Below are 10,000 nucleotides of genomic sequence, written 5' to 3' on the forward strand. Positions count from 1 at the left end.
ACCTCCCTCCGCTCGCGCACGTAACGGAACAGAACAGACACCTTTCCGTGATCCGCCTGCGCAGGGGGTGAGAAAAGAAGCGAAAACGTGGGCAGCCAAAGCGGAGAGAACCCACCGGCAGCCACGCTCGCTTCTTTCTCGGGCGCAGGGGACCACGTTCCTGGCCAGGCCAGGAGCGGAGCCGAAACGAACCGAAACGAACCGAAGCGGGGGAGGAGAAGCTTGTGCACGGAGAACGGGCACTCAACCGCAGCGAACCCACCGACCGGATCTCACCGAGACAGCGACCGGGAACCGTCTGCTTTTAGGAAGACGGAGGCCAGGGGGCACCCCCCCACCTACGAACCTCCAACCGCGGTCCCGCCTGAGAAGGCAGGTCCGACAGATAGGAATAGCGACCCTCAGACAGGCGTAGCCCCGGGATGGACCCGGGGCCGCAATGTGCGTTCGAAATGTCGATGATCAATGTGTCCTGCAATTCACATTAGTTCTCGCAGCTGGCTGCGTTCTTCATCGACGCACGAGCCAAGTGATCCACCGCTAAGAGTTGTACTCTTTTATTTCAGGCTCAGTTTAGGTCTTTCACCACGACTACAAAGACAGGTTTAAAAGGTTTCACCAACCGGTCAGGCGCCCCCGTCTGCGAGTGTTGAAACGGGCGCGGGGTTGCGCTTTGCCCACACGCCCCACGTGGCAGACGAGTCAGTCTTTGAACCGCGGCCCTCCGCGCCCGCCCCGTCCGACCCCTCGAAAGGGGTGGAACTCACGTAGCGTGGGCCAAGCCCTAGGTACCTGCCGGGGGTCCCCTGAGACTCCTTTCTGAGAGAGAGAAGCAGGGGAACCGGCTGCGCCACCCACCACCACCACGCCCCAGGACGCCGGTGGGCGGACGAACACAGGAAGGGCCATGGCCTGCCCCACGAGGAGCAGCGCTCGCAACCCCCCCGGAAAGTCCGCTCGTCAGCGAGCAAGGGGACGGGGATGAATGACAAGGACAACAAAATAGGAAAACCCCTCGCGGTGGACGGAGGCAGCGGCCGTGCGAGCGAGAGGGAGGGCGCGGGACGGACCCGTACGACCCGCTCGACTCGCAGGCGCTTCTCCTGCCGGCAAGGTGAGGGGAAACCGGCCTTCGCCCGACGAGCGGGGACGCCGAGTTTTTTGAACGACGCGTCTCTCGCGCTGGAACCCAGAGAATACCGGGGCCTGCGGGGGGGGGGTGCTGAAGGACGACGCGGAGGAAGAGGCGGAGGACGAGGAAGGGGTGGGAGGGACTAGGCTCCTCCTTTATGCCTTCTGTCCAGCCTGACCTGCAAGCGACCACGTGTAACAGCAACCCCGAAGACCCTTTCGACCCTGGGCCCCGACGCGGGGGGACGGCGAAGTCGAGGGGGTCGGGAGAGGAGGCACGCCGGACAGCGTTACCCGTTAATGATCCTTTCGCAGGTTCACCTACGAAAACCTTGTTACGACTTTTACTTCCTCTAGATAGTCAAGTTTGATCGACTTCTCGGCGCTCCGCCAAGGCCCGCGAGGAGCCCCGGCGGGGCCGATCCGAGGACCTCACTAAACCATCCGATCGGTAGTAGCGACGGGCGGTGTGTACAAAGGGCAGGGACTTAATCAACGCGAGCTTATGACCCGCGCTTACTGGGAATTCCTCGTTCATGGGGAATAATTGCAATCCCCAGTCCCCATCACGAATGGGGTTCAGCGGATTACCCGCACCTCTCGGTGTAGGGTAGGCACACGCTGATCCAACCATTGTGGCGCGCGTGCAGCCCCGGACATCTAAGGGCATCACAGACCTGTTATTGCTCCATCTCGCGTGGCTGAACGCCACTTGTCCCTCTAAGAAGTTTGACGCCGACCGCGGAGGGCCGCGTAACTATTTAGCATGCCGGAGTCTCGTTCGTTATCGGAATTAACCAGACAAATCGCTCCACCAACTAAGAACGGCCATGCACCACCACCCACAGAATCGAGAAAGAGCTATCAATCTGTCAATCCTTTCCGTGTCCGGGCCGGGTGAGGTTTCCCGTGTTGAGTCAAATTAAGCCGCAGGCTCCACTCCTGGTGGTGCCCTTCCGTCAATTCCTTTAAGTTTCAGCTTTGCAACCATACTCCCCCCGGAACCCACAGACTCGTGGTTTCCCTCACGCTGCCCGGCGGGTCATGGGAATAACGCCGCCGGATCGCGGGTCGGCATAGTTTACGGTCGGAACTACGACGGTATCTGATCGTCTTCGAACCTCCGACTTTCGTTCTTGATTAATGAAAACATTCTTGGCAAATGCTTTCGCTTTCGTCCGTCTTGCGCCGGTCCAAGAATTTCACCTCTAGCGGCGCAATACGAATGCCCCCGGCCGTCCCTCTTAATCATGGCCCTGGTTCAGGAAACCCACAAAATAGAACCGGAGTCCTATTCCATTATTCCTAGCTCAGGTATTCAGGCGAGAAGCGGGCCCGCTTTGAACACTCTAATTTTTTCAAAGTAAACGCTCCGAGCCCCGTCCGGACACCCAGCCAAGGGCATCCGGGGGGCACCGGGAGACAGGGTCTGAGACAGGCGGTGGCACGCCTCGCGGCGGACCGCCAGCCCACTCCCGACATCCAACTACGAGCTTTTTAACTGCAGCAACTTTAATATACGCTATTGGAGCTGGAATTACCGCGGCTGCTGGCACCAGACTTGCCCTCCAATGGGTCCTCACCCATGGGTTTAGGATACGCTCATTCCGATTACAGGGCCTCGAAAGAGACCTGTATCGTTATTTTTCGTCACTACCTCCCCGTGTCGGGAATGGGTAATTTGCGCGCCTGCTGCCTTCCTTGGATGTGGTAGCCGTTTCTCAGGCTCCCTCTCCGGAATCGAACCCTGATTCCCCGTTACCCGTGGTCACCATGGTAGCCGACTATGGTACCATCGAAAGTTGATAGGGCAGACATTCGAATGAGACGTCGCCGCCGCGGAGGGCGCGCGATCGGCCCGAGGTTATCTAGAGTCACCAAAGCGGCCGGGGGGCCCGAGCCCCCCGGATGGGTTTTGGGTCTGATAAATGCACGCATCCCCCGAAGGGTCAGCGCTCGTTTGCATGTATTAGCTCTAGAATTACCACAGTTATCCGAGTAACGTGTGGAGCGATCAAAGGAACCATAACTGATTTAATGAGCCATTCGCAGTTTCACTGTACCGGCCGTGTGCACTTAGACCTGCATGGCTTAATCTTTGAGACAAGCATATGTTACTGGCAGGATCAACCAGGTAGTTTGCACCGTGGTCTGGGATGAACCACGAGTGACATCCGCCTCCCCTTCCGGGGGCTAGGAAGCAGCGGGTTGTAAGTGCGTGCGCCGTCAGGTCCAGACGCCATACAGGGCTACCCAGGACAGCTTCCGCGGCCAGTGTAAACGTGCTCGCGCACCGCCCTCTGGCCTTCGGACGCCGACCTCTCACCTTGATGCAAAGCTGTCCCATCCGGTCATGCCCGCACCGTACCCCGTCCACCTCCTCCGGAGGTGCGGACGGCCGACTCCAGGTGCTTTCGGCGTTCCCTCTCTTCACGCCGTTTTGATTTTCGTGGGCCGCTGGTGGGGGGACAAGGGAAAGACCTCGTCGAATTCCCTCCCCCCTAGCCTCGCTCAACCTACGTTTCGTGATGTAACCAAGAAGAGTGATTCGTGGGCCCAGGTAGGTTTGAAGAGGAGGCCAACAAAGCAGGGCACTCCCTTCCTCCCAAACCACAGACACCAGTATAGGACAACTGAGTAGACAGACTGGCCGTCTGAGTCTCCCCCAGAGAGTTCTGGGATGGGTTACAAATAACCCCCACCCCCCATCAGAGGCTTGACCCGCTAGAACCAGGGAGGATCTGTCAAAACCGCTCTCCACATCAGAAGTTCTGGATCAGCCGGGGCTGGTCGGCAGACGTCCACCTAAGGCCGTGGCCTAACCCCGTGTGGGGGGATAGCGCTCGCACCCGTACACGTGGACACCCGCTCGTCAAATGGCTGGCTCCTCACTTACCGTAGGGGGAATGGTTTGCCTACCCCTGGCGGGTCTGGTACTCCACTCTACCAAACAAGGAAGCAACACACCAATAGACCCCTGCAACACCGGGCAGCTTTGGGCAGTGTCACTACACTCCTCCTTGTTCTTCACGTTCCTTCCGTAGTGATTTTTTTTTTTTTTTCGTGGCCATTGCCGTGCATGGCTTCCCCATCGCTTTGCATGCTCTCCATTGCCTCGTGCTGCTTCACCATTGGTCTCACCTGGAGACCGAAGCCGCTCTCCCAGTAACCCGATGGTACCTGGCCAGAAAACCCCGTGCCCGATTTCATCTAGGACAAGGGCCAAACCACAGACCGTGCCCGTCCAGGGTCAACCCCTGGTCGGACAGGCCTGGTGGGTCGATACCATGGATGTGGCAGGCCGACGAGAATCCACTGGTACATTTACAAACACGCCCACCCTGGTGGCATGGCTGTACGACCCATCGTCGAAGCACGCTGCGGCGGACTGAGCCATTGGATCCAGTTGCCTGGGCGTACACTCAGCCCAACAGACGCACTCGGGTCGGGGAGAGCAAAGCAGACTGTGTGCCTGGATGTGCCCACTTCCATAGGGGAATCGGCATGATGGTTCACTTAACCCGAGGAGGGCTCCCCTCGCGGGATAAGCACCCCCCTCGGGGGATGGGGGGGGGGGGGGGGCATCCAGAGCACACCACTTTCCGGTAGGGGACAGGCGTTTGATCATGTGTCCGAGGGAGAGCTCCCCTTGCCGGCCGAACACCCCTCGGACTCCCCTTGGGCTTCCAGAGAACGCCACTGGATGAATTTAGTGCTTGGACCCCATTGATTCTCTTTGCTCTCCCATATACCCGACGGGACCTATTTGCAAAACCCCGTGCCAACCAGACCTCCAGGAAGGGGGCTGGCGGCTAACCATGCCCAGCAGGGTGCACCCTGGTCGGACACTTTGGGAGGGTCGAGAGCCTGGAAGTGCCACCCGGGGGAGTAATTCTGATTTCCGTTTTAATGCACTCAGGGACAGCCCGAGGACCTCTGTAGTGCACCTGAGGCGGACTGAGCCGTCGGGTCCAGGGGTCTGGAGTTCGGAACCTCCAGGGTTCACCTGGCTGTTCTCTTAGCCCGGCAGGGTGCACCCTGGTCGGACACTTTGGGAGGGTCGAGAGCCTGGATGTGCCACCCCGACGAGTAATGAGTTTTCCCTTCGTATCTCTTCCGGACCAGGTCCGATTCGCACGAAACTCGCTGGGCATGGCCAGGAGCGCCCCCTGCTGCCCACGCCACCGTCCCCGCGCTTCTACTCCCGAGGGCCGAGGAGACAGCGAAGCGTGGGTCGGGTCGCCTGCTTCCAGGGTCTCCCTGGTACTCTCCAGTCTCCCGAGTCCATCGGGTCCGACCTCGTATTTTTAGCCCAGACGGGGAATGAGAAAGGGGCCCCCGACCGCCCGAGGGCGGGCGCTCGCTTCTCAGCCTAGGAACGTCCGATTCCCACGAAACTTTTACGCCAGACGTTCCTGGCAGCGAGCGCGTTCAAAGGTGACCCGCGCTGCTTCTCTCCTCCCAAGGGCCGAAGAGATATTCGTCTTCAAACCCGACCGGCCCTGTGTTTGCCGCCCCGGCGGTTTTAAAAAATCATAGCGTAAAAACGGTGGGTGCGCTTCGCCTGCCGCTTGGACAGCGTTAAACGGCAGCCCCGGCTCTTTCCAAAGGGCCCTCAACCGACTTTCTGCTCCCAAGGAGCCCAGAGATATGAAACCGAAAAATCAAAACCCCGTGCCAACCAGACCTCCAGGAAGGGGGCTGGCGGCTAACCATGCCCGGCAGGGTGCACCCTGGTCGGACGCTTTGGGAGGGTCGAGAGCCTGGATGTGCCACCCCGACGAGTAATGAGTTTTCCCTTCGTATCTCTTCCGGACCAGGTCCGATTCGCACGAAACTCGCTGGGCATGGCCAGGAGCGCCCCCTGCTGCCCACGCCACCGTCCCCGCGCTTCTACTCCCGAGGGCCGAGGAGACAGCGAAGCGTGGGTCGGGTCGCCTGCTTCCAGGGTCTCCCTGGTACTCTCCAGTCTCCCGAGTCCATCGGGTCCGACCTCGTATTTTTAGCCCAGACGGGGAATGAGAAAGGGGCCCCCGACCGCCCGAGGGCGGGCGCTCGCTTCTCAGCCTAGGAACGTCCGATTCCCACGAAACTTTTACGCCAGACGTTCCTGGCAGCGAGCGCGTTCAAAGGTGACCCGCGCTGCTTCTCTCCTCCCAAGGGCCGAAGAGATATTCGTCTTCAAACCCGACCGGCCCTGTGTTTGCCGCCCCGGCGGTTTTAAAAAATCATAGCGTAAAAACGGTGGGTGCGCTTCGCCTGCCGCTTGGACAGCGTTAAACGGCAGCCCCGGCTCTTTCCAAAGGGCCCTCAACCGACTTTCTGCTCCCAAGGAGCCCAGAGATATGAAACCGAAAAATCAAAACCCCGTGCCAACCAGACCTCCAGGAAGGGGGCTGGCGGCTAACCATGCCCGGCAGGGTGCACCCTGGTCGGACGCTTTGGGAGGGTCGAGAGCCTGGATGTGCCACCCCGACGAGTAATGAGTTTTCCCTTCGTATCTCTTCCGGACCAGGTCCGATTCGCACGAAACTCGCTGGGCATGGCCAGGAGCGCCCCCTGCTGCCCAGGCCTGGCTCTGGGCCTGGGCACACTTCATTCACTTTGTACCTTTAAATCATACTACTACTACTACTACTACCACCAGAATTCCAGGGCCAAGAGGTCACACAGTCATACACAGCAAAGTAGCTCTGGGCCTGGGCACACTTCAAGAAGTTTGTCCCTTTATATAAGCCTAGAAATAGACTTCCAGGCCCAAGAGTTCAAACACATTCATGCCCAGCAAAGTAGCTCTGGGCCTGGGCACACTTCAATCACTTTGTGCCTTTAAATCATACTACTACTACCAGACTTCCAGGCCCAAGAGGTCAAACACAGTCATGCCCAGCAAAGTAGCTCTGGGCCTGGGCACACTTCATTCACTTTGTGCCTTTAAATCATACTACTACTACCACCAGAATTCCAGGGCCAAGAGGTCACACAGTCATACACAGCAAAGTAGCTCTGGGCCTGGGCACACTTCAAGAAGTTTGACCCTTTATATAAGCCTAGAAATAGACTTCCAGAGCCAAGAGGTCAAACACAGTCATGCACAGCAAAGTAGCTCTGGGCCTGGGCACACTTCAAGCACTTTGTGCCTTTAAATCATACTACTACTACTACTACTACTACTACTACTACTACTACCAGACTTCCAGGCCCAAGAGTTCAAACACATTCATGCCCAGCAAAGTAGCTCTGGGCCTGGGCACACTTCATTCACTTTGTGCCTTTAAATCATACTACTACTACCACCAGACTTCCAGGGCCAAGAGGTCAACCACAGTCATGCACAGCAAAGTAGCTCTGGGCCTGGGCACACTTCAAGATGTTTGACCCTTTATATAAGCCTAGAAATAGACTTCCAGGCCCAAGAGTTCAAACACATTCATGCCCAGCAAAGTAGCTCTGGGCCTGGGCACACTTCAATCACTTTGTGCCTTTAAATCATACTACTACTACCACCAGACTTCCAGGCCCAAGAGGTCAAACACAGTCATGCCCAGCAAAGTAGCTCTGGGCCTGGGCACACTTCAATCACTTTGTGCCTTTAAATCATACTACTACTACCACCAGACTTCCAGGCCCTGGAGGTCACACCTTCATGCCTAGCAAGGTTGCTTTACACCTGCGCACACTTCAGACCGTTTCACTCTTTTAATCCTTCAAAGTACCACATTTCCAGACCCAAGAGGTCACAGAATCATGCCCAGCAAAGTAGCTCTGGGCCTGGGCACACTTCAATCACTTTGTGCCTTTAAATCATACTACTACTACCAGACTTCCAGGCCCCAGAGGTCAAACACAGTCATGCCCAGCAAAGTAGCTCTGGGCCTGGGCACACTTCAAGAAGTTTGACCCTTTATATAAGCCTAGAAATAGACTTCCAGAGCCAAGAGGTCAAACACAGTCATGCACAGCAAAGTAGCTCTGGGCCTGGGCACACTTCATTCACTTTGTACCTTTAAATCATACTACTACTACCAGACTTCCAGGCCCAAGAGTTCAAACACATTCATGCCCAGCAAAGTAGCTCTGGGCCTGGGCACACTTCAATCACTTTGTGTCTTTAAATCATACTACTACTACCAGACTTCCAGGCCCCAGAGGTCAAACACAGTCATGCCCAGCAAAGTAGCTCTGGGCCTGGGCACACTTCAAGAAGTTTGACCCTTTATATAAGCCTAGAAATAGACTTTCAGGCCCAAGAGGTCAAACACAGTCATGCCCAGCAAAGTAGCTGTGGGCCTGGGCACACTTCATTCACTTTGTACCTTTAAATCATACTACTACTACTACTACTACTACTACTACTACTACTACTACTACTACTACCAGACTTCCAGGCCCAAGAGGTCAAACACAGTCATGCCCAGCAAAGTAGCTCTGGGCCTGGGCACACTTCAAGAAGTTTGACCCTTTATATAAGCCTAGAAATAGACTTCCAGGCCCAAGAGTTCAAACACATTCATGCCCAGCAAAGTAGCTCTGGGCCTGGGCACACTTCAATCACTTTGTGCCTTTAAATCATACTACTACTACCAGACTTCCAGGCCCCAGAGGTCAAACACAGTCATGCCCAGCAAAGTAGCTCTGGGCCTGGGCACACTTCAAGAAGTTTGACCCTTTATATAAGCCTAGAAATAGACTTCCAGAGCCAAGAGGTCAAACACAGTCATGCCCAGCAAAGTAGCTCTGGGCCTGGGCACACTTCAATCACTTTGTGCCTTTAAATCATACTACTACTACCACCAGACTTCCAGGCCCAAGAGGTCAAACACAGTCATGCCCAGCAAAGTAGCTCTGGGCCTGGGCACACTTCAATCACTTTGTGCCTTTAAATCATACTACTACTACCACCAGACTTCCAGGCCCTGGAGGTCACACCTTCATGCCTAGCAAGGTTGCTTTACACCTGCGCACACTTCAGACCGTTTCACTCTTTTAATCCTTCAAAGTACCACATTTCCAGACCCAAGAGGTCACAGAATCATGCCCAGCAAAGTAGCTCTGGGCCTGGGCACACTTCAATCACTTTGTGCCTTTAAATCATACTACTACTACCAGACTTCCAGGCCCCAGAGGTCAAACACAGTCATGCCCAGCAAAGTAGCTCTGGGCCTGGGCACACTTCAAGAAGTTTGACCCTTTATATAAGCCTAGAAATAGACTTCCAGAGCCAAGAGGTCAAACACAGTCATGCACAGCAAAGTAGCTCTGGGCCTGGGCACACTTCATTCACTTTGTACCTTTAAATCATACTACTACTACCAGACTTCCAGGCCCAAGAGTTCAAACACATTCATGCCCAGCAAAGTAGCTCTGGGCCTGGGCACACTTCAATCACTTTGTGTCTTTAAATCATACTACTACTACCAGACTTCCAGGCCCCAGAGGTCAAACACAGTCATGCCCAGCAAAGTAGCTCTGGGCCTGGGCACACTTCAAGAAGTTTGACCCTTTATATAAGCCTAGAAATAGACTTTCAGGCCCAAGAGGTCAAACACAGTCATGCCCAGCAAAGTAGCTGTGGGCCTGGGCACACTTCATTCACTTTGTACCTTTAAATCATACTACTACTACTACTACTACTACTACTACTACTACTACTACTACTACTACCAGACTTCCAGGCCCAAGAGGTCAAACACAGTCATGCCCAGCAAAGTAGCTCTGGGCCTGGGCACACTTCAAGAAGTTTGACCCTTTATATAAGCCTAGAAATAGACTTCCAGGCCCAAGAGTTCAAACACATTCATGCCCAGCAAAGTAGCTCTGGGCCTGGGCACACTTCAATCACTTTGTGCCTTTAAATCATACTACTACT

At 55.7% G+C, this 10,000-nt stretch overlaps 2 non-coding genes across 2 annotated transcripts; both read right to left on the minus strand.

The window, feature by feature from the left end:
- Positions 1-395: 395 nt before the first annotated feature.
- On the minus strand, positions 396-549 carry LOC145654804 (5.8S ribosomal RNA). The gene has a single exon (XR_014120992.1). It is a non-coding gene; the product is annotated as a 5.8S ribosomal RNA (ribosomal RNA).
- Positions 550-1,429: 880 nt separating this feature from the next.
- LOC145654806 (18S ribosomal RNA) lies at positions 1,430-3,268 on the minus strand. Its single transcript, XR_014120994.1, has one exon. It is a non-coding gene; the product is annotated as an 18S ribosomal RNA (ribosomal RNA).
- Positions 3,269-10,000: the final 6,732 nt, after the last annotated feature.

The sequence above is a fragment of the Electrophorus electricus genome, unplaced genomic scaffold (genome assembly GCF_041902795.1).
Source record: "Electrophorus electricus isolate QZ-2024a unplaced genomic scaffold, ASM4190279v1 Scaffold159, whole genome shotgun sequence".
Lineage (NCBI taxonomy): Eukaryota > Metazoa > Chordata > Actinopteri > Gymnotiformes > Gymnotidae > Electrophorus > Electrophorus electricus.